The sequence below is a fragment of the Bison bison genome, unplaced genomic scaffold, assembly GCF_000754665.1.
Source record: "Bison bison bison isolate TAMUID 2011002044 unplaced genomic scaffold, Bison_UMD1.0 scf7180017864238, whole genome shotgun sequence".
NCBI lineage: Eukaryota > Metazoa > Chordata > Mammalia > Artiodactyla > Bovidae > Bison > Bison bison.
Genome location: NW_011494810.1, coordinates 3363346 through 3390910, shown reverse-complemented (window position 1 = coordinate 3390910; position 27565 = coordinate 3363346). Strand labels below are relative to the sequence as shown.

Genomic DNA, 27565 nt, shown 5'->3' with positions numbered 1-27565 from the left:
CGCGGTGACTTTAAATAGTTGGGCGGGCCTGGCTTGCTCAACGAACCAATAAAGGGCAATTCATGCAAATAAGCTAATAACGCTTACTGGGAAGGGGAATTGGCCCGGCGCGCGCTGACGTCACAAACATATTTAACCGCCCCGCCCCTAGCGTGGCCAGGGAAAGGGGCGGGGAACAATTTGAAGCTAGAGTAGGAGGCGTGAAAAGGAAGTGTTAATCCCTCGGTCCTGGCCGATTCTTTGCAAGCCGCTAGACTGTAGCCTATTAGTCTCCTCGGTCCATGGAATTCTCCAGGCCACCTGCGCTCTAATTGCTCTAGGCGAGGCGTAGGAGAGCTCCTTGCCTAGGTGGATAGTTTAACTAAACCCAATGAAGTCTTTAGTTTTCTACAATATTCCTATGAGACGGATTACTACAACCTACCCATTTTACAAAGGTAAAGAACATCAAGAGGGGCGTCATTAACACCAGGTCACACTGCTGAGGTGAAGCTTGAATCCAAGACAAAGCCTAGCTTCTTTCCCTTTTGCCTCCATGTCTGCCTGGGGACATTATACAAAATGGGGTATTACCTCCATATCGATGGGGGAAAAAAAAGAGAATAATATTTAAAATATTCAAGAGCTGAGAACAGGCCTAATATAAATAATCCATAACTAGACTCCTGTAGATGGAGCTGCACTGACACAGGGCTACCTCCGAATCAGCCCTACACGAGATACCAGCACGAATGTTAAAACATCTGCTAAGCCTGTGTAGTGGGGCTGTTGGGCGTGTGCCTGTGTGTGATTTTCTCTGCTTCTTTGGTATATTTCATAATCCCAAATTTCAAAACTGAAAGATACTGAACTGAGGCTAACAGTATCAATGTTTTTTAAAATAGGATATATTCAGTATCAGAATAGAATATTTTTGGAAGGATATACAGGAGACTGAATAACTGCCCTCATGGAGAACTGAAGGAGAGCACTGGGCCAGGAGGACAAATTTTTAATTCGATATGCTTTTGTATATTTGCTGTTAAAAAAACAACCCTATACCGTATAACCTACTGAAAATTCTAGAGAAAATTACTGCAAAACAGTATGTCTTAAGGATTTCCAGTCATTAAAACTTGTGTTCCTTTAGAGGCATCCGATAGAAACAACCCTGAAGGAAGTTTGGGGAACAGACATGCCTATCCAAGTAATGTTTAGAGCAGCAACAATCTGACACCATACTGTGGATGTGCAGCCAATAACACAAAAACTGAAAATGGTATCCAGGGGCTATTTGCAGACCTGTAGGGACCAGAGATCAAATTCAGGAGGCATGCTACAGATGTTACCTGGAATGCCAAACTCTCTCCATCACAATTAAACTATGCGTGCATGAGAATAAATGGGGATGCCTTTCTCTAACCATCTCCTTTACTGCCACTCTCCCTCCCCCTAAATCCCTTCCAACCTCTTATTTTTCTCACTCCGTAAAAGCAATCAGAAAATCTGTCCTACACTCGAAGTGCGTACACAGACCAACCCCTGCTTGCCTGTGTAGGGGTAGAACCTGCAATGGCTCCCTAATGCCTAGCTTTGAGGGCTGTGCTTAACAAGACGAGCTTCCTGCACCAAACTTTTCAGGCTCACTTCTCCCCATCCTCTCTCCCACAGCTACATGACTGTGCTCCCTCTGGCCTTCCCTGCCTCTCTCTTCCTTTCTACCAATCCATTCCTCTGCTCTGCCGCTTGAAGCTTGGCTCCCATCTCACCTCTTACAGGAAGCTGTGAAGTCTCTAGCTTGTGCTGAACTTCCCTATCTTTGAATTCAGGCCTATATGCACCCTGCCCTTCACTTCACGCCATTTGATTTGCACACAGCCCTGTCATGATCACTTCATGTCTCACTCAGTAATCTCCTCCTTGCCTGAGAGGATTCAGCATTTTTAAGTGCACTGACATTCAGCCTTCACTGAGACACCACAGGGGTAATCGCTTTTCACAGGTGAGGATCTGAGGCTCAAGGAAGGGAAGCGACTTGCATGAGGCCACAGTGTGGGAATCCTTACCAGGCTCAGATGGTAAGAATCTGCCTGCAATGCAGGAGTGAGTGAGTGAAGTCACTCAGTCGTGTCCGACTCTTTGCGACTCCATGGACTGTAGACTAACCAGGTTCCTCTGTCCATGGGATTTTCCAGGCAAGAATACTGGAGTGGATTGCCATGGAGAACCAGGTTCAATCCCTGGATTGGGAAGATCCCCTGGAGAAGGGAATGGCTACCCACTCCACTACTCTTGTCTGTAGAATTCCATGGACAGAGACAGACTACAGTCCATGGGGTTGAAAAGAGTTGGACACAACTGAGTGACTAACACTCTGGGATTCCCTCATAGCTCAGTTGGTAAAGAATCTGCCTGCAATGCAGGAGACCTGGGTTTGATCCCTGGGTCAGGAAGATGCCCTGGAGAAGAAAATGGCAACCCACTGCTGTATTCTTGCCTGGAGAATCCCAGGGACAGAGGAGCCTGGCAGGCTCCAGTCCATGGGGTTGCAAGAGTCGGACACCACCCCACACAGGAAGTGACTCCAGTTACTACTCCATAATCCACTTACTCCTTTGAAGAAACCAGCACTCTGATTGTCCCATTCTCTCTGCCTAAAGTGTCAACATCCCCTACTCACCTCTGGCCAAACTCTGCTCAACCTTAGGGGCTCAGCTCAAAGGCTGCCTGCTCGGAGCCTCTCCTGACCTGTCTCCCGGTTTCTACAATACGCAGCACGCCTATTATCACACCGCATCAGGGCAGCAGAAGGCATCTCATGGGGCTGCTCCTTCTACCTCCAGCAGGGCCTGGCTCACACTGGACGGTGGATGTCCAAGGAAGGAGCTCAGGGTTGCTCTTCTTTGCCCCTGATGCTTCAGGGCCAGGAAATCTTCGTCCTGCTTTATCTCACACGTGACCGTCCGGTTTATGTCCCTGAGACACCCTCAGCAAATCCCCACAGCCCTCAAGTTTCCCGTTGCAGGACCAGAGGCCAATAACACGTCTCCCACTCCCCTTGACCCAGTTCCCAGAAGTGTGGCCCAAGGAGCTCCAGAAATGACCGATGGGGGTGGCTCACTCTTGGCCAAGCACCTCCCATGAAGTTCTGTGGAGAAACTGGAGTTCTGGCCAATAACATGTCCACCCTAACCCTAACCTGAAAAACTTTCCTGGGCACATGCAAAATCTACTCTGGAGCAAGCGGGAAGGAAGCTCAATTTTACCCAATTTCCCAGGGAAGATAGGAATCTGGACTTTCCTCTCATTGATGAGTCTTCTGCTTTGGAACCCCAGTGTGAGACCGTGGCCTATATACCTACTGTGTGCCTCACCCTCATCACCCCACCCTGCCCCCGCCCTTCTGAAGGCAGGTTCTGTTACTTTCATCTTACAGATGAAGAAAATGGCTCAGGAAATGACTCCCCTTGACCCAGTTCCCAGAAGTGTGGCCCAAGGAGCTCCAGAAATGACCGATGGGGGTGGCTCACTCTTGGCCAAGCACCTCCCATGAAGTTCTGTGGAGAAATCAGGGTTCTGGAGTCTCCTGCATATGATCTGGGTAAATCCTACCCTGATCATCTCACTGGTCATCCCGGTGACCTAAGAGCTAGGTATCGGTGTGTGCTCCACTTTACAGATGAGGAAGTTTGGGCAAAAGAGGACATGACTCACCCACCATCACATAGCCATCAAGGGGCAAACACGGGGTCACATTTTAACCTAACATTAAGTTTGGTTCACGCAATGCAAATGCCAACACAGGGTCTCCAAGTGTCCAATAATCAAAAGCACAGATGTCCTTGGGGAAAAAGCCTCTCCAGATCACAGACTAGTAGAATGGCAGAGAGGGATTTGAAGCCTGGTCCCTTGAATGCAAAGTACTGGATACTACCTACATTCCAGCTTCCACCCCAGGACTCTGTAGGAGATGGATTCTGCTGGGGCCTCCCCTATTCCACCTGCCTACCTAAAAGCCTGGATAGCTGGCTGCCTCCTTCCCTCCATCAGGTGTCAGAAAGAACTCCACTCCTTTTTTCTAAGACCCCTCAAGCCCTCCTCCAGATGCAGGGCCCAGCAGCCTTCCCAAGTGAAGCTGGCAGAACACAGAGATTGAGGGATGGTCCAGGAGCACACAGCACAGCCTGATAAAGCCAGCTCAGGACACAGACCTCCCAGCTACTCCAGAGCATCAGACTTGAGCCTCACACTCTAGGGTAGGGGTTGATAGGTCCCACTCTGCCAAGTCCTTGCTGCTTAGGGCAGGCTTGAACACACCTGAGCCCCAAACTTTGGTTGCCCTTAAAAGCAGAGGCCATTTAAGCATATGGGGGAGGGTGGCCTGTCTACAAAGGTGTTCCCAGGTCTGGGTTCAAGGCTGCAGCACTCTGGCCCCAGCTCTGAGTCTTGGTCAGTGATGTGGCCTCTCTCTTCCTCATTCTCACTTCTGTAAAACCAGGATGATGACAACAGTAGTGACAAATGACATTTCCTGAGCACTTAGTGTGTGCAGCACTGCTGTTCATCTCCTACAGGCTACTAAGAGGGCAGGCAGACACTGATGGTTAAGTGCAATGCCTCAGAAGCCAACCACCTAGATATGAGAAAGCTGCCACCTCTACGAGGCTCACAGTTTGTCCAGTGAAAATAGGGGTGACTGTGAGTCAACACTGGCTTCCACTGTGTGCTCATCTTCCACAGTACTGGAAGATACCGTGCGCTTGAAGGTGTGAGCTTTGTGGGTAGGGCAATGGGAGGGGATCCCCTTTCTGACTCCCTCCCTGCTATAGCTGTCACCGTGGAACCCATAGGGTCTGCAAAGGAAGGAGCGAGTATGGGTCACCACAGCATCCAGAGATGAAAATCGGGGGCTGCAAGAATGTGGAAGCCTGGCAGCTCACGGGAGATGAGTCCAGCTGAATTCCCCATTTTCCCTCCAACAAGGCCAGCTTCCTACACCCACATCGTCTTTCTCACCCCGGACCCATCTCGATTCGGGCTTCATAGCCCTCAGGCAACAGAATGTGTGACCTTGGGCAAGACACAGACCCTCTGGTGCCCCCGCGCCTTCCTTTACCCTCAAAGCAGTACCCACGCCGCTGGCGTACAGTGGTCTGTTCTTCCGACCCGAGGCAGCCCCAGGGCAAGGTTCGGGTCGCCCTGGATCCCCAGCAGCTGGGACAAGGAGCGCTGGTAAAGTGTTTGGGACAGCCCTAAGGAGGTCAAAGCACTGCAGCTCTGTCCCGGACTCCTGGGCTCCAGCTCTAGCCGGGACTCGCCAGGGGTTGCGATTGAGCATGCGTGGAGCGCAGGGCACTCTGGGACTTGTAGTTCCCAGGAGCTCCCCGTACTGGAACACTAGACAGCGGGAGGAGCGGCTCTGGCCCAGAGTCCCAGGACGGCAAGCTCCCGCCCAGCGGACGCAGCCCAGCGGACTCTGGCCTCGCTGGAGGTCCCTGCGCTACACTGCCAGCCCACTGCCGCCCCCTATCGCTCCATCCTCGTTGGCCCTGCGCCTGGGGCGCACGGAGCAGGGTCCAGGCCGTGCGTTACCTGGGGCCGCGGCGGGGCTCTAACCCCACCGGGCGGCCGGCGCGTTGCTCCCGCTGCAGCCCGGGGTCCTGGTCCCGCTGCGGCCCGAGCGCCGCCTGCCGCGGTTCCCCCTTTGGCTCCACGCAGTGGAACGATCCACAGACTTCTTCACCCGGGCGCGCGCGCGCGCGCGCGCGGGGTCTACAGCAGCAACGTAGCTTCACCCTCACTCCCGCGCACGTATGGAACTACCTGGACTGCACCAAGCGCGCGAGAGCGGAGGGTGGAAGGAGGCGGAGCGTGTCTCGGCCACGCCCACTCAGTGTCCGGCCGCAAAGGGCGCGCAAGGGCGAGGCTTACAGGGTCTGGAACCCTAGGCGACCCCTTTGCTACCTGTGTGACCTTAGATGAGTGACTAAATAGGAAAGATAATACGAGCCTGTGGCCGTTCAAAGACCCTTTGCTTTGCGGAGAGTTTGTTCCCCTCACTCAGCTTCGGCATTTGTGTGTGTGTGTGTGTGCGCGCCGCGCGCTAGAGAGAGAGAGAGAGAGAGCGGGCGAGAAGGTGTCAAGGATCTACATACAAAGAGCAAAGACTCTGAGGTCAGCAGATCTTGGTTCCTCTCTGTGGGTCATTCTCTGAGCTTCAGTTTCCTCTTCTGTGAAATGGGAATGATGATAACCTTCTTCGGGATGTAGGGAGACTAGTGACAAGAGAATGCTTCTGTCCATTGCTACAGCCAGCCTAGACCAAAGTGAGAATACCTGCTCAGGCCCGGGATGCAGAGGGCATCCCCGCAGACTGCATCCTAGGGGGTAATTAGCCGGCTAGGACTACAACTCCCATCGTGCCCCGCTCCATCAGGGTCGTGCTGGGAGCTGTAGTCCCTGCAGACCTTACTCTCACAGGCTGCCCTCTTTCCCCAGCCCAGGACTTGGCACACTCTGCCGAGGGAGGGCCCGCAGCCTCGAGGCCACCTTATTTTTTAAAGCTTACTTTTGTTGAGTTCTATCTAGTGTGGGAATATTATTAGTGTCCCTGTTTTATAGATTCAAAAGTATAGCGAGCTGAGGGATTTTTGCTAGGAAGTGACAGGGCTCAGGATTTCTGTCCAGGCCTGGCATCCAGAACCTGCTTTCTACCTCACTCTGGTTCATCCTTTAGCAAACATATGTTTTGTTTTTTTCTTTTTAAATACGAACTACATTAAAGCCTAATTTAGGATATACTTTGTAGCTATACAGTAAAATAAATCTTACTTGTACATTCTTCATAAATGTATACCTCTGTATAACTAAAATCTGATCAAGATCTAGAACATTTTCATCACTCTGGCAAGTTCCCTCTTACCCTCTCCAAGTCAGTTTCCTGCAATCATAACTATGAATCTGGTTCCTGACACTATAGATTTGTTTTTGTGTTTAGAACTTTGTATCAGTGGAATAACTCTCTGTGTAAATGCTGTCTTCTTTCATTCATTTCATCATGTTTTTTGAGATCCAACCTGTGGTGATATCAATAGTCTATTCTTTTTTGCCCCCAGCTTTATTGAGATCTGATTGATGTTGACATATAACGTTTTGTAAGTTTAAGGTGTACAGTATTCAATACATGTATATACTGCAGAACGTTTCCCTAAATAATGTTAGTTAACAGGTCCTTCACCTATATAGTTACCATTTTTTTGTTTTGTGGTTGTTTTGTGCTACTCTCAATAGTAACTTTCAAGTATAAGGTAGATACAGTATTATTGACTATAGTCACCTTGCTGTACATTAGATCCCCAGAACTTACTCATCTTATGTAACTGAAAATTTGTATCTTTTGACCAACACTTCCTGGTTTCCCCCACCCCCCAGCTCCTGGCAACCACCATTCTACAATCTGTTTCTATGTATTTGACTTTAAAAAAAGTTCTACGTATCAATGAGATCATGTACTACTTGCCTTTCTCTAACTGACTTATTTCACTTAGCATGTGTCCCTGTTTAGCATGTGTCACTTAGCATGGTGCCCCTCAGGTCTGTCCATGTAGTTGCAGATGGCAAGATTTCTCTATTTTTTATGGCTGAGGAATATTCCATTGTGTGTCTATGTATATATGTATATACCACAGCTTATTCTTTCATCCATCCTGGACACCTAGGTTGTTTTCAAGCATTGGCTATTGTGAATAATACTGCAATGAACACAGGCAGGTTTTTGTTGTTGTTCATTTATTTTGTTTTACTTTCTTTTCTAACTTGATGGCTAGCAACTTATTGTATGAATGTGCAATGGTTTTTGACACTCAATCCTTTGAAGAAATGATCCCTGAGTTCCAGGGATCTTGATCTTTCAGTTCTCCCAGGAGCCAGGTTCTTTCCTTAGTGGGGCTTTGAACACACTGTTCCCTCTCCCTGGGCTTCCCTTTCCTTCCTTGTAGCCTGACCCACTCTGCTGTCACACAGAGTTTCCCTCTGTGGGGGCAGGGATGCTTGTCCCCCCCGGCCAGTGTCCTCCACCAAGCACAGTGCCTGGACAAGGTGACCAATCAGTTCCTGTCCATTGAAGGGACACAGAAGAGGCAGGGGACCCCAGGAGGGCCATGTGACACCAGGTTGCATTCCTGGGGGCTCAGAGGCCTGTTCCATCTCAGAGACAGCCACGTGTTATTTTACTTCCCCCTATTTTCCTGATGTGGAAACTGAGGCTGAGAAGAGCTGGAATGGGAGCACAGGTCTTCCTGGCTGTGACATCTTCCCAGGATGGTGGTGGTGAAGAGTGTTGAGAAGAACCTGAGGGAAGGCTCTAGGGAAGTTGTTGCAGAGCAGAGAGGGGAAGTGGGGCCTGTTACTCCCTGAACTCAAGCCCAGTGGAAGTGGTCAGGCAACCCTCAACTCCATAAAAACAAATACAGATGGGGCCATGGAGTGGAGGTCAGGGGAAGAGGTGAGCTCCCCATCACTAGAGCTGTGCAAACTGTGGCAGAGCAGCCCTGTGGAAGGGGTCCTTTGGAGAGAATATGTGCTCTGGGAAGGGGCTCAGAGGTTTGGAGGGGTGAGGAGTTGGTCTCATGGGTCCTCAAGTTATTTCTAGGATGGGAGGTCGTGAGTCTGACACCAAGGGGCTGTTTATATATTAATACCTTGGGCTGGTTCCTCAGCTGTAAGACAGAGTGATGAAGGAAACTTGTATTCTGCAAAAGTGTGTGAAGCTGGAAGGTTGAGAAGGGGGTTGGACACATGCACAGCAAAGAGACACACCCAGCCCAGGCTCTCCAGGTCACCTCTGAAGCCATACACTGTTGAGGTGTGAGCGGGGCACTTCATGTTTCAGATGAAGTTGTAGCTCAGAGAGGAATGACTTGCCAGACACCACAGGACAAGTCAGGGCTTGATTTCAACTTGATCAATTTCTGAGCACAGAGTGAGTGCACAGAGTAGACTGCCAGAAAAGACAAGCAACGAGAAATTTTTCTCATCAAAACTTTTAGAGAGACTTCCCTGGTGGTCCAGTGGTTAAGACTCCACCTGGCAATGCAGGGGACACGGGTTTGATCCCTGGTCTGGGAAGATTCCACATGCTGTAGAGCAACTGAGGCCGTGCACCGCAACTACTGAGCCTCTGTGCCCTAGAGCCTGTGCACCACAACCAACAGTAGCCTCTGCTTGCCCAAACAAAAGAAAGCTTGTGCGCCACAGCCAAGACCCAGGGCAGCCAAAAATAAATAATAATTTAAAGGAAAAAAAGCTTTTAAAAACCACGCACCTGAGACAGTGGCTATGAAGAAACCCTGGTGTGGGTCCAAATTGCTACCTCCTCTCTGTCACTTGCCCTGTGCTAGTGCTTCAGTGCATGTGTGTGTGCTGAGTTGTGTCCGACTCTTTGTGACCCCATGGACTGTAGTCGGCCAGGATCCTCAGTCCATGGGATTCTCCAGTCAAGAATACTGGAGGGGGTTGCCATGCCCTCCTCCAGGCGATCTTCCTAACCCAGGGATCAAACCCATGTCTCTTGTGTCTCCTGCACAGCTTACACAGTTTCTTTACCACTAGTACCACCCGGGAAGCCCCAGTGCTTTAGCGCATTTCCTGCTTATTTTTTATAACAAACCTAAGGGTTGGCTTCTGCAGTTGTGCCCATTTTACAGATGAGGACATTGGAGTTTGGGAGATGAACTCTCTTGCCCAAGGCCCCCAGCTGGTAAGCTGTGGGGAGACGATTAGGACCTAGGTCATCTGAGTTCATATTCTGACCTCTTAGGCCTATTTTATGCCTGGCCACTTGCCACTCACTCCCTGAAACTGACACAGACCTGGGTCAATTACAACCCAGAGCCCAGTGAGCTTCTCAGATCACCTGATGGCAGGCAGACAGATGCACTTGAGATGGAAAAGGCACCATCTGGCCACACACTGGCTCATCCACACACTGGCCAAAGGTCTGGGAAGGCCAGGACACACCCTGTAAGGGCCAGAGCAGTGACTCAGAGCTGTTGGCCCCCGGGGTCAGAGCAGGGAGCGAGGGCAGGGGCCAGGGCTGGGGTTTTTCCTACCTGGTCCTAGGCAGAGAGACCAGGCTAGCTCCCTTGGTCCGGGATGGGCCTGGAGCCTTGGGCAGAGGTGCCCATCTCTCCTCCTACCAACTAGGCCCCTAGTGATCGCACCACACCATTACAAAACTAACATTCTGTGAGCCTTCTCTCTGTGTTGGTCGTTGTCACTCTAAGCACATGACTTCATTTTCATCCTTACCACCACCTTCTGAGGTAGGTTTCATATATTACCCATAATTTACATTTGAGGAAACTGAGGATTCGGGAGATTCTGTAATTTGCCTCATTACAATTGAACTCAGCCCCTGATCCTGAACCTGGTTTCTTAGCAACTACATTTTAATAGTCATGTCAAGTGCCATCCAACATCCTGTAGCATCCTTTTCTTGGAGACACACAAGAGGTAAAACCTATTAGGTATTTGGAATTGCACCACAACTCCCAGATCCTAGTGAGCTTTCTCTCTCTCACATGCATATATACTATGTATGTGTGTTGGATGGATGTTGGGCTTAATGGATCCCAGATCGTGTTTCCCTCTTTGCCTTGCCTGCTTGGAGGCTCAGAACCCAATTCATGGCCCACCTCTGACAATTATCTGGAATGTCAAGGCAAATATTTAAATGTTTTATGGACTCTATAGGGGCTAACCTCTCGTTTTTTTAATTGTTTTTCCTTCATCCAGGTTTCTTCACTTTTTAAGTTTATTGTAGCACATATTTTTCCAATTTTAAAAAATTATGGTAAAATAAATAATATTAAGTTTACTATCTTAACCATTTTCAAATATACAGTTGTATTAAGGACACTCATATTGTTGTATGTCACTGCTATTCATCTCCAGAACTCATTCCACCTTACAAAACTGAAACTCTATACCCACTGAACAATTACTTCCCATTCCTCCCTCTCTGGCCCCTGGTAAGTAGCATTCTCCTTTCTGTCTGCGATTTTGACTATTCTAAATAGCTCCAATAAGTAGAATCAATTTGTGTCTTTATGAGACTGGCTCGTTTCACTTAGCATAACAAGGTCCATTTATATCACAATGTGTTGAAATTCTCTCCCTTTTTAAGGCTAATAGTCCATTGTGTGTATAGACCACATTTTGCTTACTCATCCTATACTTTGGCCACCTGATGCAAAGAGATGACCCATTGGAAGAGACCCTGATACAGGGAAAGATTGAAGGCGGGAGGAAAAGGGAACAACAGAGGATGAGATGGTTGGATGGCGTCATTGACTCAATGGACCTGGGTTTGAACAACCTCCAGGAGATGGTGAAGGACAGGGAAGCCTGGTGTGCTGCAGTCTATGGAGTCACAAAGGATCGGACACGACTGAGCAACAACAACAACAAACCCATCTGTCCATGGACACTTGGATTGTTTCCGTGTTTTAGTTATTGTGACTAGTGCTGCTATGAACATGGGTGTGCACACAGCATATGTATTTTGATAATTTGTTTTAAAATTGGGGATTTGGGAAACAAACATTCTGTTAAAGTGTCTGTCATATCATAACTGCCTGATACATATATCTATTGAGTGTAAGTCAAGTGTGAGTCCTGCCCACGAGGAGAAGGCCACCCAGGATGATGACGGGATAGTGGCATGTTGCTGGGCAAGCTACGGATTCAATGCCCTGGGAGCTCAGACAACTGGTGGGCGGGGTCCATGCTGTGTTCCAGGCCCCATGCCAGGAACAGTAGTTCAGTGATCTGGTTTTATCCTCACAAGAATCCTATGAAGTAAGTAATACTATTCTCTCCAAATTATGAATGCAGATGTCCAATAGCATGCTACGGGGAGAAGTGGGAACTCCAGGAGGCTTAACAGGGAGTTGGCCAAACCAGGTTCAAACTCTTCTCTCTCTTACCTTAACTCTGTCTGTGCCCCTTCCTTAGCATCTGGGTAGGGTGGTGTAGGGATGAGGAACTTCCTGCCTCAAGGGCACTATAATCAGGAAAGATTAATTCAACCAGACATAGCAGAAAAAGCAATGTATTGATTCTGTAACTGAAGAGTCTTATGATGGCTTCAGGTGTGGGTATATCTAGGGGCTCACATAAGTCATGAGGAATTCATCTGTCTCCATTTTTTAGTTCTGTTTTAACTCAGTCTTGGGTTATTTCTCAGTAGCCTTTTCCCTCGTGGTAGTAAGACAGACAGCTGTTGGAAGTCACTTTCTCAGACTTGGACATCCCAGCGGGGAGGAATGAGATTCTTGTTCGTAACAGTTCCAACAAAAGTCTTTTATTTGAGTCTCATCAGTTCTATCTGACCCAATTTTGGTCACATGCCCAAACCCAAACCAGAAGCTCTGGCCAGGGAGGTGCTGTGCCTGGCCTTATCATACGCCCTCCCTGAGGGTAAGGAGGGGTTAGGTGAGGAGGTTCCACAGAGGAAAACTGGGTCTTGTCACCAGGGAAGCCGGAAGAGCTGCTGGGCAGCCAGAACAGGGGGTGGATAGGAAGTGTGGAGGATGCCCTGCTGGGCGAGGAGACATGGGGAGGGGTGAGGCAGACCGGGAGAACTCTTCCCTCATCGAAGGCCTTGATGCTGTGGTCAGAGCCAGTTCCTGGCTTCTGGTCACTTCTCCTTTCTGAGCCCCATGATCCTTTTCTGCAGCACGCCAGGCTTCCCTGTCCCCATGTCCACTGAGTTGGAGATAAAGCATACTGTGGGTGCTCAATGAATTTGATTCTAGCTCCTCTCAAGCGGCACGACCTCCTCCCCCCAGGACTTTCCTGGAACTGAGAGCATATTTGCATCTTATGGTCTCTTTTGGTTGTTCCTGGCCTCACTGAATGCCCTTCCTGGCCTGAGGGTCTCCCTGGCCGCCCTTGCCTGCCCCTAGGGTAGGAGGACACAGCCCCCCATGGGCCAGAAACAGGCAGCTTGGCTGTGGCTCAGGGAGGGGAAGTGATTTAAAATCAGCTCGGGTGGGGTGGGGGTGGGGGTGGATGAACCCTGGGGGGAGGGTGGGGGCCTCAAAGGAGGGCATCCATCACGGTTGCCTTCACTGCTCTCTGAAGACCTCATGTTGGATTATCACACTGTTTTACTACTTCCCTCCCAGAACCTATTTCCCTTCTCACCTCCCTCACAGGTCCTCTGCCACTGAGGGATCTTGTAGCAGGGAGGATATGGAGGGCCCATGTCACCCGCCTCCACACACAGGTGCCCCAGGGCCGGGGCCCGGTTCCTACCTCCTGTGGGCTCGGCTCTGCTGGGTGCTGGCTCTCGGGTCTTAGGCCTCTGGGCCTGGGAGCAGGGGGTCCTCGCCTCAGTCGTGCCCTTGTACCCCCTCTTCAGCTGTGGCCCGGTCCTCCTGAGTAGTCTTTCCCATCCCCAGAGGTGTGGTCTCTCTCAGGGTTAATGATTTCTCAGGGGAGGTGGAGATGGTGCCAAAGTCTGCTGACTGTGCCACGGCAGGCCCCAGACGGTGCCCACCTGGCCCCAGCACACATCCGCTGCCTCCGGGGCCCCTCCTGGGGGTGCAGGTAGGGATGGCACAGCTTCTCTGCAGCAGGGGTGCGGGGTCTCCGAGCCAGGGGTATGGACCGAGTGGGGTCGCTGGGGCCGCGGTGAGCTTTGTGGGGGTCTCCGCCTCAGCTGGGTGGGGGTGCTGGGTGGAGGAAGTGAGCACTGGGGCCCAGGTGGGTGTACCTGGAGTGAGTCCCAGCCTGGCCACAGGGCCTCGGTGTCTTCTGCAGTGTAGAGCTAGTAACACCTATTCCCAAGACCCTGATGGCCCCCTTTCCTTCCAAGGCCTTAGGCGATTTGGATCCAACAGGTTTCTTCTCAGGACAGAAGGGAGGCAGGTCCCCTAGAGAAGTGAGTTCAGCTGCCTCAGGCCCCTTTCATGGGAAGCTTGAGGGGTTGAAGACACGGTGGCTGAGCCGGGCAGCACTAGCGCTCAGGGAAGAAGGACTGGGCCCCAACTCCAACGGCCTGGGTTCAGATTCCAGTTCCCTCCTGACTTTGAGTGGGCTCCGTGACTCTTCTGGGCTTCAGTTTCCTCATCTGTAGAATGGGGATGGTTATAGTGCAGGAAAGACCCTGGAGAGCCCCAAGGAATTTGGCCTGTGATCAGTAACGAAGCTCGGTGCCACCTCAGCTGGACTAGGAAGTGTCCAGCCGTTACTCACTACAGGCACCCTCCCCCCAAGCTCTGGCACATGCCGAGGCCCTGATACATTGCTTTGACCTGGGGAACCAGGTAGAGACTCAGCTGAGAGCTGGGCCAGGCCTGGTCCTCTTCAGGAACTGCTGGGTTGGGGCACTAGACAGAAAGCAGGGGCCTGGAAAACGCTGAAATCCAAATGATGGAGACAGGCCATACCCCTGTGTGGACTCTGGTTCTTCTCCAAACCCTGTTTCTCAAGAAGGAGACTGAGGCAGGAGGATGAGGGCAGGTCTGGGGCCCGTGAACTGTGGCGATCAAAACTCAGGGCCATCTGATTCCATGTGTGTTTGCCAGGGAAGCAGCCTGGAGCTGGGGCAGGAGGGCCCTGATGGCATCAAGTGGACCCCAGACCAAGGCTTGCCAGGGAATCCTGGTTTGGGAACCAGTCTGGGCCTAACCTCTGGGGCATCCCTCTCTGAGCTTCTCTGGACTATGGTTTCCTCACCTGGACCCTGGAATGTTGATTGCTTACAGATGGGAAATATCCATGAGAAATAAACAAGAAGGCGAGAAAGCGAAAGTGGGAGTCTGCGGTCAGTTGGAGGTGGTGGTATGGCTGGTGGTGGGGCCAGCCCACAGGGACGGGCCTGTGGGCGAGGAGGGCCACCTCCCTATCTGGCCCTCCTGGAGGGAGACCTCCAGGCTGTCTTGGGGTCCCCATTCCCAGTACCTCCAAATTCTAAAATGTCTTGGAGCTGTGGGCTGTTGAGAGCTGTTTGCCGCGGGGGTGGCTACGCCTCTTCCAACCCAACACGACTCCCAAGGGTCTGCACATTTCAGAGGGTGGAGGCCAGAGTCACTCTAATTCTGCATCCTCTGTGAACCCTTCTCAAGCACCTTTTGAGGGTAGGGAAAGGGGAGGAGTAGAGGGATGTCGGGGAGAGGGGTTGGGGGAAGTGAAGCTGTAATTTCTAGAATGTACCTAGTCCTATTTTTCAGAAGGCAAACTGAGAGGCAGAGAGGAGCAAAGCAGAGCCCTGGGCTCAGCTGTACAGGGACTGGGCCCTGAAGAAGGCTGAGCCCTCCTTCACTCTCAGGCTTCTGCCTGGGGCTGCCAAGCATAGTTGAGGCCTGGGGAAGGGACTGGCCAGGACTCTGTTGGGTCCCCTCCCCAGTCAGGCCCTTGGGCAACTCCATTCACTTCTTTTTTTAAATTGAAGTATAGTATTTGCAATGTTGTATTAGTTTCAGGTATACAGCAAAGTGATTCAGTTATATATACATACATATCTTTATATGGGGCTTCCCTGGTGGCTGGGTGGTAAAGAACCCGCCTGCCAATACAGGAGCTGCAGGAGACATGGGTTCGATCCCTGGATCTGGAAGATCCCCTGGAGAAGGAAATGGCAACCCATTCCAGTATTCTTGCCTGAAGAAGCCCCTGGACAGAGGAGCCTGGCAGGCCATAGTCCATTGGGTTGCAGAGTCAGACATGACTGAGCATGCATGCATACACACATATATGTAATCTTTTTCATATTCTTTTCCCTTATAGCTTTCACAGAATATATGGGCATAGTTCCCTGTGCTGTACAGCAGGTCCTCGTTGGTTATCTGTTTTGCTCCACTCACTTCCTGTTCATCTGTACCTGCTCTGTCTCTTACTCCTGCTGGCTACCAGAAGCTTAGGGGCCAGTGCAGGGGCCGCCAACGCCTGTTCTTGGCTCCACACCTAACCTGGCCTTGGAGGATAGACAGAATCTGCACATATGCAGAAGACTGAGGAAGGTGTTCTGGGCGGAGGGAAGGGTATATGCAAATATCTGGAAGAAGGAAAACAGGTGTGGCCTGAGGATCGGATGCCTGGAGAGCAAGGGTGAATGGAGCCAGCGGCTGTGAGGCCCTGCTTGCTCGCCTGGCGCCTGGGGGAGAGACAGGAATTGGGTTCCGCAGCCAGCGGGAGCCATGGCAGAGGCTTGAGCATGGGAGTGGCTGAGCCAGTGACGCTGGAAGGCTCCCTGTTGGGGCAGGTTCAGCCTGTGCCTTCCGAGCTCACACAGGCTTTGTGCATTTTTCTCAGGTGACCGAATCCAGATTGTTAGAACTTTGGCCTCATGATGATCAGACGAGCGTGTGTCTATCATGAGCGTGTGTCTCCCATGACGAGGAGGAGGCAAGACTCCGTGAACCCAGGGCCCTGGCATGGCAGGGAGAAGGAGCACTGGACCGCGGAGGCAGAGGGGTGGAGTGGCGTGTTGAGCAGGAGCCCGAGCCTCCCTGGGACTCAGGCCTAAAGGGCTTGACAGCCCTCTCTTCCCTCCCCGGGAACCAGGCAGGCTCAACTCAGGGGAAAGACTTTGTGCCTTACCCAAATGTAACAGGTCACACTGCTCTGAGGGTGGGTCACAGGCTTCTTGAGGGCCCGTGAGAATGGGAGGGGGTGTCAGAAGAAATTTTGATGAAAGATGAGTAGAGCTGGATGTGGGAAGGGGACGTGGGGGTGGAGTCTCAGGGACCCTGCAGAATGAAGCCCCTAATTAAGGCTGTTCTGCCTCTGCCTGGACCCCGGGGCTTTGCACAGGCCTGTGCAGAGGGCATGGCCGAAGGGAAAGAGAAAACCAGAAGCCTAGCAGAGGACAGCACGCAGGTCCTGCTCTGGGTTCTGATCCTGTTACTGAATCACGTCCCTTCCTGTCTAGGACCGTGGTGTGCTAAGAACTCAGTGGTAATGGGTGCAAAGTTCTAGCTGGCCATCCCGGCCAGTTCCCTTCCCCTCGGGACTGGAGCCCAGGGCAGGAGTCTCTTCTAATTGCACTTCAGCTTGGGTGAGGTGCACACTTACTGGCAAATGGTTTTGTGGCTCTGAGTTCACCTCTAAAGGAGGGCAATGGAGAGAGAAAAAGAGGTGAGGGGGTTAAGTTCAAGATCACACCCCCAAGGGGGTGCCGGGGCTGGCTTCATCCAGGCAGGGTTAAGTGCCCTGAATTTTGCTCATACAATGGATGCTGGAAACCTGTCAGCATCACCAAAACCCTAATCTGTCTTCATCTCCTCTGTCAGCCCACCACCATCACCGCCACCAGCTCCAACCGCATCCCCCCGACCCCCGCATCACCACAAGGGTCACTGTTGAATCCATCCCCACCTCATCCCTACCACCATCACCACTTCTGTCCCCTCTGCCATCCCTGTCCCCAGCTGGCCCCCAGGCCACCTGTTCCTCACCATGTGCGTGCATGCGCTGCTGCTGCTGCTAAGTTGCTTCAGTCGTGTCCGACTCTGTGCGACCCTATGTACTGTAGCCCGCGAGGCTCCTCTGTCCTTGGGATCCTCCAGGCAAGAATACTGGGGTATTGCCATGCCCTCCTGCAGGGGATCTTCCCGACCCAGGGATGGGACGGCTGTTATGTCCACCCTCACTGGCAGGCGGCTTCTTTACCACTAGCGCCGCCCGGACCTGAGTCCCACCTCCATCATGCCAGCACCTCACATGGAATAATCTTTGTTTCGCTGATGACTGTGGCTCAGCACTCAAGATTCTGAGGACTGAGGGCTTATTAACTCCTCCCAAGAAACCAGGTCCATCTGCATTTCCCAACCTGGCTGAGCGTAACCCTGCTGTCCTGCACGTGGGTTGTCCCCAGCTATCATATTTGGGGACCTTGGCAAGCCAGGGGTTTTCACAGCTGCTTCCCCAGGGTCACTGGCCAGAGTTCCATTGCAGATAATGACCCAGAAATATAGTCCTTGGCATCATCCACAAGAACAGCCCTGCCCTGTTTTTGACGTTTACACTCGATCTCAGGGCATGGCCAGGGTTGGGGGCACGGAGGGAGATGGGAGCAGTTTCTGTGGTGACCGCATGGGGAGTAGCAGTCAGAAGGTGAAGATGGGCCCACAAGATGCAAAAGAAAGGATTTGCATTTGCCAAACACCTACTGTATGCCAGGCACTGAGCTGGCGTGTTCTACTGCCATTTACTTGCCCCCACCCAAATTACCACTTATTGGAGGTATCATTCCTGTTCTACAGATGAAGAAGCAAGCTCAGGGAAGCTCAGGGAACTGCTCAGCACAGCTGTGTAGCTTCTCAGTTCTGTGAGCACAACCAAGGCTCTTCACTCCTCTGAGCTTTACTTTCCCCATCTGTAATGTGGGTATAATGGTTTCTACCCTGAAATGTTCTTGTGAGAATTAAACAGCACCCAGCCCAGGGTCTGGCACATCGTAGGCATTCCTTTCGTGGCAACGTTTGCTGTTCATCACCGTGATGTCTAAAGGATGCCAAACATTCTGCCAAGGGCTTGACCACGTTTTTCTTAGCATTTGCTTGTGTTTCATGTGTAGGTTACTTCCACTTTCCAAGGTTAGAAATCATCGCTTGTGAGGAACAACTTTTCTGCAAAAAGTTTCTCTATTTTAGATTAGTTAGATTACTGGATGTACGAAGGCAAATGTTTTAAAGATTTTGAGTCCATAGCTGAACAGGGGTTTTCCTCTTGTGCTGGGATCTGGGGGGAAGGGGAGGGCTGCACCCTTCCCTCTGTGCACAGAAGAGACGGGGGCCTTGAGTTTGGAGAGCTCTGTTTGAATCCCACTCACTCTTAGCTGTGAGATCCTCAGTGGATCAGTCTGAGCCCCAGTTTCTCTGTCCGCTAAAGTAAATTAAATTATGTGACTTCCTAACATCCAGTCTCCAAAATATATCTCTACTCTCACCCTTCCTCTCCAGCCCTGGGACACCATTTCAGTCCACTGGCCCACAGAAGCCAAAAGATCTTTAAGAGAAGTAAATGAGTGCTGTCACTCCCCTGCTCCCCCGGAACAAGCTTCTGTTTATCTTATAATAAAACAAAACATGTCTTACAGGGCCCAGCATGATCTGGCCCCTGTCTCCTTCTCCAACCCCATCTCCCACCCTCTCCACTCTGTCCCTGTGCTCCACCCTCACAGTCCCTCTTTCAATTCCTGGGACAAACCTCATTCGCATCTGCTCCGGGGCCATCTCTTGTATTATTCATACAACCTGGAAGAACCCTGTAACAGTGATCTCCCTATCCAAGTAACATGAATATTTATTGTAAACATTTCAAATAATACTACAATGTTTAGAACAAAAACCAGCCTCTGAGTTGCTTTCAGTTCAGTCGCTCAGTCGTGTCCGACTCTTTGCCATCCCATGGACTGCAGCACGCCAGGCTTCCCTGTTCATCACCAACTCCCGGAGCTTACTCAAACTCATGTCTGTCAAGTTGGTGATGCCACATAACCATCTCATCCTCTGTCGTCCCCTTCTCCTCCTGCCTTCAACCTTTCCCAGCATCAGGGTCTTTTCTAATGAGTCAGTTCTTCACATCAGGTGGTCAAAGTATAGAGCTTCAACTTCAGCATCAGTCCTTCATGCCAGTGAATATTCAGGATTGATGTCCTTTAGGATTGGCTGGTTTGATTTCCTTGCAGTCCAAGGGATTCTCAAGAGTCTTCTCCAACACCACAGTTCAAAAGCATCAATTCTTCGGTGCTCAGTTTTCTTTATAATCCAACTTTCACATCCATACATGACTACTGGAAAACCCATAGCTTTGACTAGATGGACTTTTGTTGGGAAAGTAATGTCTCTGCTTTTTAATATTCTGTCTAGGTTGGTCATAGATTTTCTTACAAGGAACAAGTGTCTTTTAATTTCATGGCTGCAGTCACCATCTGCAGTGATTTAGGAGCCCAAGAAAATAAAGTCTGTCACTGTTTCCATTGTTTCCCCATCTATTTGCCATGAAGTGATGGGACTGGATGTCATGATCTTGTTTGAATGTTGAGTTTTTAAGCCAACTTTTTCACTCTCCTCTTTGACTTTCATCAAGAGGCTGTTTAGTTCTTCTTCACTTTCTGCCATATGGGTGGTGTCATCTGAATATCTGAGATTATTGATATTTCTCCTGGCAATCTTAATTTCAGCTTGTGCTTCACCCAGCCCAGCATTTCTCATTATATACTCTGCATATAAGTTAAATAAGCAGGGTGACAACATATAGCCCTGATGTACTTACTCCTTTCCCAATTTAGAACCAGTCCGTTGTTCCATGTCCGGTTCTAACTGTTGCTTCTTGAACTGCATACAGATTTCTCAGGAGGCAGATAAGGTGGTCTGGTATTCCCACCTCTTTAAGAATTTTCCACAGTTTGTTGTGATCCCCACAGTCAAAGGCTTTGGTGTAGTCAATAAAGCAGAAATAGATGTTTTTCTGGAACTCTCTTGCTTTTTGATGATTCAACAGATATTGGCAATTTGATCTCTGGTTCCTCTGCCTTTTCTAAATCCAACTTATACCTCTGAAAGTTTTTAGTTCACGTACTGTTGAAGCCTAGCTTGGAGAATTTTGAGCATTACTTTGATAGTGTGTGAGATGAGTATAACTGTGCAGTAGCTTGAACATTCTTTGGCCTTGCCTTTCTTTGGGATTGGAATGAAAACTGACCTTTTCCAGGCCTGTGGCCACTGCTGAGTTTTCCAGATTTGCTGGCATATTGAGTGCAACACTTTCACAGCATCATCTTTCAGGATTTGAAATAGCTCAACTGGAATTCCATCACCTCCACTAACTTTGTTCATAGTGATGCTTCCTAAGGCCCACTTGACCTCACATTTCAGGACTTTATTTCCACATTTTTGTTTGATTTGGTTTGGATTTTTCAGTGTCTGGGTTTTTTTAGCAGGTTTCCATGATTTGATGTGCTTGCTTGTTTCCATGGTGTAAATACTTCCATCCCTGCTGATTTCAAGCTGCGACATAATCCCAATCAGTTTGCAAAATTCCTGAAAAGATGGCAGTTTTAGTACAGCACCCTGGCTCTAACTAAGAAGGAGACTCCACAAAGTTGACTGGGGACCTGTGGGACTTGCTTCCTGGATGTGGAAGGATCCAACAGAGGCCCCACATTTCAGAATCTGTAGGGGTTTTCTCTTAGGTGGGTCAGCTCTCTCTAATTTTTTATTTCTGGTTGTTGGGAGAGAGGTCATATTGGTCAGTGCTCTTGGGACTGATTGGGGGAAAGGAGCTGAGGGAGTCACCATTTAGAGTGTGCTCTTTCACTTAACGCCCTGTCTTGCTATGGTGCCCCTATCTCCACCAGGCCAAGGGTCCCTGAATCCAGATCTGTCTGATTCAAGCTCCCCAGGAAGCAGCCTCCTTGTGCTCTAGGGTGGGGATGAGGAAGTAATGTTTGGAATCTAATTGCTTCTTGTGCAGCGAGTCTCCTGCCTCCAGGCCACTCCACACCTCTGCTTCTGAGGGTCCTAAGCTTCCATCCTACAGGCTTGCTGTGGTTTTGAGCTTGTTTCCTGGGCTTCTCTGGTGGCACAGACAGTAAAGACTCCACCTGCAATGCAGGAGACCTGGGTTCAATCCCTGGGCTGGGAAGATCCCCTGGAGAAGGAAATGGCACCCTACTCCAGTATTCTTGCCTGGAGAATTCCACGGACAGAGGAGCATGGGGGGCTCCAGGCCATAGCGTTGAAAAGTGTCAGACATGACTGAGGGACTTTCACTTCACTGCCTGTGGGTGCTCCTTACCCCCATCCTTACTCTGGTGTGAACCATCATTAGCTTGATAAGGTGATCATCTCTCATCAATTCATTCCAATTCTAAACTCTTTACCATCATTTTAGTGGGGTTTCAAGAGGAAGGACGGTGTTGAACTGTCCATGTTTAACAGGAACCTCCCTGCACCATGCCTCACACAACATCTCTTCTCACCCCTCATATCTCTGCTGACTCTTCACCTCCTCAAGACTCCACCCCATGTGTTCCCATTATCCACTCCTGCAAAACAAGCCACACCAAGGCTCACTGGCAAACAGCAACAACAGTCATTCATTATGCTGAGGAATCTGCCATTTGGACAGGGCTCAGCAGGGATGGCTCATGGAGTAGGAGGGACCATTTCAGGATGGTTCACTTGCATGACTTGCTTACGTAGGTGGGCTTTGCCTGTCAGCTGGAGCTTGAAGGGCCTGGAGGCCAGACGCTTTGGTTCCTCTCTACATGAACCTTTTCACAGAGCTGCTTGGGATCCCATACGGCATGGCTGCTGAGTCCCAAGAGTGAGTGTTCCAAGAGGCAGGAAGGGGAAACTCCCAATATCATGAGACCTGGGTCTGGAAACTGGCACCATAGAATCAATATTCTATTGATCAGTCAGTGAACCTGCCCAGATGTCTTAATCATAAAACGTGTAGGAGTTTTATTTTTTTAATTGAGATATAGTTGATGTACGATATTATATGTTTCAGATATACAACATAGTAATTCATAATCTTTAAATCTATATTCCATTTCTAGCTATTACAAAATATTGGCTATATTCCCTGTATTGTACAATATATCCTTTTAGCTTATTTATTTTCTACCTAGTAGTTTGTACTTAATCCACTACCCTTTTCTTGCCCCTCCCCTTACCTGTCCCCACTGGTAAACACTAGTTTGGTCCCTGTATCTGTTTCTTTTTTGTTGTACTCACTAGTTTGTTTTATTTTTTAAATTCTATATCGTATAGTGTTTGTCTTTCTCTGTCTGACATTTCACTTAGTACAATACCCTCCAAGTCCACCCATGTTATTGCAAATGGCAAGTTTTCATTATTTTTTATGGCTGAATAGTATTCCACACACACATATATGCCACATCTTCTTTATTCATTCATCTGTGGTTTGTTGATGGACAGTTAGGTTGCCTCCATGTTTTGGCAATTGTAAGTGATACTGCTGTGAACATTGGGTTGCATTTGTCTTTTTGTATTAGTGTTCATTTTTTCAGATATATCCTCAGGAGTAGAATTTCTCCATCATATGGTAGTTCTATTTTTAATTTTTTGAGAAACCTCCATGCTGTACTCCATAATGGCTGTACCAATTTACATTCCCACCAACAGGGTACAAGGGTTTCTTTTTCTCCACATTCTCATCAACATTTGTTATTTGTGTTCTTTTTGATGATAGCTGTTCTGACAGTTGTGAAGTGATATCTCATTGTGGCTTTAATTTGCATTAATCTGATGATGCTCAACACCAAACATCTTTCTGTGTGCCTGTTGGCCATCTGTATGTCTTCTTTGGAAAAATGTCTATTCTCATCTTCTGGCCATTCTTTAATTGTTTTTTTTTTTTTATATTAAGTTGTGTGAACTGTTTATGTATTTTGGATACTAAGCCATTGTCAGTCACATCATTTACAATTATTTTCTCCTATTTCATACGTTCTTTTCTTTTTGGGGAACTAAGATCACATGGTTTCCTTTTCTGTACAAAAGCTTTTAAGTTTAATTAGGTCCTGTTTGTTTATTTTTACTTTTGTTTCCTTTACTTTAGGAGACAGATCCAAAAAATATTGCTACAATTTATGTCAAAGAGTGTTCTGCCTATGTTTTTTTACAAGGAGGTTTATGATTTCCAGTCTTGCATTTAGGTCTTTAATCCATTTTGAGTTTATTTTTTATATATGGTGTGAGGATTTTCTAATTTCATTCTTTCACATGTACCTGTCCAATTTTCCCAGTGCTGGTTATTGAACAGACCGTCTTTTTTCCATTGTATATTCTTGTGGGACTTTTCTTTCTTGGCTGTGCTGCATGGCTTGTGGCAATTTAGTTCCCTGGGTAGGAATTGAACCCAGGGCTTCAGCAGTGAAAGCTTGGTGTCCTACCCATTGAACTGCCAGGTAATTTCCTGAGATTTTTAATTTATGCAGGTGATGGAGTGATGACCTGGAGAAGCTAAACCCATTGAAGGAAGATTTTATTACTCACTGTTCCCTAGAGGAAAGGGGCTGCCAGACCATGCTGGGCCACATGGGGAAGCCCCAGGGTTAGCCAGGAGGCAGGAGGGGCCAGGGGAGAGCAGGGCTCAGAGCACTTACTGTGTTTTCCATGGGAAGGAAGGTGGGAAGGAAGCTGTAGGTTAAGCAGCTGAATAGGCTCAAGATTGGACAGTTTGACTAATTTTGGCAGCTCATAGGAGTCACCCTTAGTCATCTAGTACCTGGCGCTGGGGAGATTTAAAGCCCCAGGAATATTGACTTGGTGTGTGAGAGTTGATAAAGGCGGCAGTTGGGAGTACAGGCTTTGAATTGGTTGGTTTATATGCAGGCAAATCATTTGTTACCTCTAGGAGTTACCTAGCCCTGAGATGGGCAGGCAGCCTCTCCCAGATCAGCAAGGCCTCTGAGATGTCAAATCATAAAATACAGGGGAAAAAAACACCATGAATGCATCATATTCAAGTGGAGCCGTTCTCATCTACTGCTAGGAGGAATGTTAAAAAGTCTACAGCCCAATTGATCTGCCAGACCGCCTAAAGTTGTGTCCCTTTACTGTACCCTCACAATGCCCGAATTCTCTTCCTTCATAGCACTTAATGCAGTAAACAATTAGACAATATTTTCCTTGCTTGTTTGAAATTGAAAGTGTTAGTCATCAGACTCTTAGTAACCCAATAGACTGTAGCCCGCCAGTCTCCTCTGTCCATGGAATTCTCCAGGCAAGAATATCGGAGTGGATTGCCATTCCTTTCTCCAGGGGCTCTTCCCAACCCAGGGAATGAACCCAGACCTCCTGCATTGCAGGCAAGTTCCTTACCATCTGAGTTACCAGGGAAGCCTTGACTGTTACACTCACCATTGTATACCCAGTGCTGAGAACAAGATCTGGCACATAGTGGATCTGGGACAGCCAATAAGTATTTGTTAGGGGAATGAATGGATAGATCAGGGTACTCAGCACATAGTAGGTGCACCGGAATGTCAGCATATTTTTTTTCATGTGGCTGTGTCAGGTCTCAATCGCGGCACGTGGGATCTTTGTTGAGGTATGTAAGATCTTTCCCTGTGGTGAATGGGCTCTCTATTGTGGCATGTGGCCTCCAGACTGCATGGGCCCAGTTGCTCCATGGCATGTGGTCCTAGTTCCCCAATCAGAGATCGAACCCATGTGCCCTGCTTTGGAAGGTAGATTCTCTCTCTGTTTCTTTTATTAACTAATTAATTTTGGGCTGCATTGGGTCTTCGTTGCTGCGTGGGCTTTCTCTAGTTATGGCGAGCAGGGGCTAAGCTTTGTTGTGGTGCACTGGCTTCTCATCGTGATAGCTTCTCTTGTTGCAGAACTTGGGCTCTGAAGCACAGGCTCAGTAGTTCTGACACATGGACTTAGTTGCTCTGCAACATGTGGGACCCTCCAAGACCAGGGATTGAACCAGTGTCCCCTGCATTGGCAGGTGGATTCTTCACCACTGGACCACTCAGGAAGTCCTGTTAGCAGATACTTAAAATTACCAACCCTGTCAATGCCTCAGCAGGTCTGGGCAAAGTGGGGGCAAAGATAACTCTGAGTTAAAGGGGGAAGGCTCAGGCTAGAACTGGATGGCAGGTTGCAGCAAGCCAAGCCCAGAAGAGAGTAGCCAGATTGGAGCCAGGGTCCCTCTGGCTGTCTCAGGGCTATTGACTGAGAGGGGCTTATGAAGTGACCAAGGCTGGCCAGGGCAGAATATGAGGTGTGCCTTTATTCCTCCATGATAATAAGAAAAAAAAATTGCTGACGTTTTTGGCTCACTTACTTTGAGCCAGGCACAGTGGAAGCCTCCCACAGACCCTGTACTGGAGGTGCTACTATTATTCCCAGTTTACAGACAGGGGAGCTGAGGCCCAGAAAGGTTAAGTTACTTGCCCAAGATTACATTGAATTTGCACCCAAGTTCTCTAGCCTATATGCTTACCTCTCACACCTGGCCCCCTCTCTCAGGTGTGTTCCACGTCAGGCCACCGGGGTTACAGTGATTCACTGGCACACTCATTCATTCAATTCAGAAATGCCCCCTGAGCTTGCTGTGGGCTCATCCCTGGGCTCGGTCCTGTGATCAGAGAGATGAATCAGACCTGGACCTTACCTTCACATCTCTCCCGGTCTGAAAGGGAGAGGCTGATCTGCAAAAAGATAATGGGCCCCGAGAGCCACAGAGTTCAGGCTGGGATCTGAGCAGCACCTCATGCGGTCTCTGAGCTGGCATAGGAATTCAGCCCCTCCCTGGAATATTGCAGGAGTGTCCGGAGGAACATAATCTTGGAACTGCTCACCAGGGAGGACCAGGCAGTAAGGAGAGGGAGGGCATTCCAGAAAGAGGACACTTCATATGCAGAGTGAGGGAAAGCAGAGTGGGCTCTGTAGGGAGAGGTGTGAGGGAGGGAGGCAGGGCATGGCTAGAGAGGAAGCTGGGGGCGGGGTGAGGGGGGCAGGGAGGGCAGTGGCGGCAGTGCTCAGGGTGTGGATGGTCCCGGGGAAGCCCTTTTGTACACTTTGCCAAAAGGAGCCATTGTAAGGTTTGGAGCAGGCAAGGGAGGTGATTAGAGGAAGTGAGGAGGGATAATTTTGGTTGAGAGGACTGGATTAAAGAGAAGGAAGGGAAGGAGCCCTTGAGGAGGGCTGAGCCGGGGAGAGAAGAAGCCTGCTGTAGGATGGAGAATAAATGTAAGAGTTGCAGGAATTGGATTGAATGCACGGCATTCAGAAGAGGGGGCATCAAGGGTGATGGGGAAGTGGGTGTCCCTGAGGTGGGAACTCAGAAGGAGGGTTGGGCAATGGGAGGGAGAGGCCTTCTAGTTTCTGGTCAAGGTTCAGCTCTGGAAGCCCTTCTGCCCCCCACGGACGGCCCGTCATATGGAGTCCACTGTGGGTCGGGGTCCTTCCCTCTTGGTTCTCCCAGAGCTTTGGAGCCAGGCTCCTCTGGAAAATGGCAGGCCACTGGCCTCAGCCGCACTGGGGCAGGACAGGGAGCTGCCTGGGACCCAGTTAGGGTGACTGACAATGACTGTGTTCTTTGGTGTACTTTTATTTTTATTTATTTATTTTTAGGGCTTCCCAGGTGGCCCTAATGGTAAAGAACCCTCCTGACAATGCAGGAGATGCAAGAGATGTGGGTTTGACCCCTGGGTTGGGAAGATCCCCTGGAGGAGGGCACGGCAACCCACTCCAGTATTCTTGCCTGGAGAATCCCCATGGACAGGAGACTGGCAGGGCACAGTCCACGGGGTCACAAAGAGTCAGACACGACTGAAGTGACTTAGCACACACGCACTCATTTATTTTTAATTGAAGGATAATTGCTTTACAGTATTGCATCGATTTCTACCAAACATTAGCATGAATCAGCCATAGTTTTGTGCACTTTACAGCTTCAATTTATCTTCAGAAAAGTTCACGTATTCACTTAGCAAACAATTCAAAAGGCACAAAAGGCTATACAGTACAATGTCCTGTTTTATGGAATAATTACACAGATGCAGGCATGCAGCACACTTTCTTGA

At 49.4% G+C, this 27565-nt stretch overlaps 1 protein-coding gene across 1 annotated transcript in view; it reads left to right on the top strand.

The window, feature by feature from the left end:
• The first annotated feature begins 13502 nt into the window (after positions 1 to 13502).
• Positions 13503 to 27565, top strand: part of CDHR2 (cadherin-related family member 2) — a 45143-nt gene continuing 31080 nt past the window's right edge. The window contains exon 1 of the mRNA XM_010846590.1: positions 13503 to 13593. The gene's annotated coding sequence lies outside the window, so the exon portion shown is untranslated. The remainder of the gene's footprint in view (positions 13594 to 27565) is intronic.